Source organism: Antechinus flavipes, chromosome 3 (genome assembly GCF_016432865.1).
Source record: "Antechinus flavipes isolate AdamAnt ecotype Samford, QLD, Australia chromosome 3, AdamAnt_v2, whole genome shotgun sequence".
NCBI classification, from domain to species: Eukaryota; Metazoa; Chordata; class Mammalia; order Dasyuromorphia; family Dasyuridae; genus Antechinus; species Antechinus flavipes.
In genome coordinates this window covers 73840278-73842240 of record NC_067400.1, presented here as the reverse complement: position 1 = coordinate 73842240, position 1963 = coordinate 73840278, and positions in this window count along the sequence as shown.

The following is a 1963-nucleotide window of genomic DNA, read 5'->3' as shown; positions in this document are numbered from 1 at the left end:
ATGTCTGAGAATGGAATTTAGATTACTGGACCATGACATAAGATATAGGAATGTTAGGCTTTTGGCCACACGTAGATTACACATTACAAAGCTTTATATAAATGTGTGAATGTTCCTGGCTTCTTGCAAGACTAATCCAAAGGGTTATATGAAAATGAAAAGGAAGGGGGAAAGAAGCAATTTACATATATCCACCAAAGTAGGTACTATACAGAGTTACTATGATCTGGGAAGAAGTAGAAACACTTAGAAATGCACTGGAAACAAAATATAAGAAACCTTCTCCCCACTAATAATACCCATATCTAAATACACAAATGCATAAGGCATAAGTAACAAAAAAGACAACAAGTAACAACAATAAGTAATAAAAAAACAAAAAGTAACAATCTTTTTTGTTACTTATGCCAAAAAAGATAAAGCAGAGAGACTAAAGCAGAGGAAAATTTGATTTGGTATCATTGAGAATTGATGGGATGAGAAACAGAGCCAGAATATGACTGGCATTTGGGTACAGCTCATTCTAAAGGACTAGGATAGATAAAGAAAAGTAGAATATGCAGAATTGTATGAAAAGAAGAAGCAGCTATGTGATGAATTGCAGGCACTAGAGAGAGAAAACATGGTGGAAACTTTTGACAAAGAACAGAGGAACAGAGCTGTATTACAATTGGATTATTCTATAGACAAGTGGTATCAGACTCAAATAGAAACAGGGCCAAACCATACATAAAGATTCCTGTAAATGACATAGTGACTTAGACCGCATATAAACATTCTCTATATTTTATTATATTTTTATTTATTTTGTTAAATATTTCCTAATTATAGTTTAATCAAATTCAGGCCATATTTGGTGGTATTGTGGCTTAGGGATTGCATATTCGATACCTCTGCCACAGACTATCTTTATACAAAGAGGTTACAAATATGGAATTTGGAAAAGAACTTAAGAAACCTTGACAATGAAGCATAGGAAATTTCAGTTACCCAGTTAGCATTGCAGCCTGCCATCTGACCAAAGAAAAGTAGTTAATAATTTCTTGCTTTAATCTTTAATCTGATTTTCACCAGTGAGGAGGAACTGATTGCTGGAGTGAAAATGATAAGAACCTTGGGGGAAAGTGATGATTCCATCTTAGAATTTACGACAGAGAAGAATATAGACAGTCTAAAGTGCAGCCCAGTTTTTGGGAAAGCAAATTTCAAAACCTTTAGGACTATTGCATGGTCTAAAATTCCACAGTGGGGATGAAAGCTCTCAGTGAAGAAATCCTAGAAACACAAAACCCCCCCCAATTTTGATTTTGATAAAAACAAAATACCTACGGATACCAGTGAGAATATCTAAGGAACAGAGCAGTCAACTTAGATTTTAAAATTGCACATATATAAAATGGAAATAAAAGAGTAAAAGAGGCTGGATATTGTAAGAATAGTGTCAGGAGAACTCTGAGGTATCACAACATACCTCTCAAATTGTCTAAGATGACAGGAAGAGATGATAACTGTTAGAGAAGATGTGGGAAAACTGAGACACTAATGCAGTTGTGAACTGACCAAACCATTCTGAAGAACAATTTGGAACTATGCCCAAAGAGCTATCAAACTCTGCACACTTTTTGATCCAGCAGTGTCTCTACTGGGCCTGTATCCTAAAGATATCAAAAAAAGGGAAAAAGGACCTACATGTGCAAAAATGTTTGTAGCAGCCCTTTTTGTAGTGGCAAGGAACTGGAAATTGAGGGGAAATCCATCAGTTAGAGAATGCCTAAATAAGTTATAGTAGATGAATGTTATGGAATACTATTGTTCTCTAAGAGACTTTTAACAGGATATTTTAGAAAGACCTGGAGAGAATTGCATGAACTGATGCTAAATGAAGTGAGTAGAATCAGGAGAACATTGTACATGGCAACAGTAAGATCATTTGATGATCAACTGTGATGGACTTGGTTCTTTT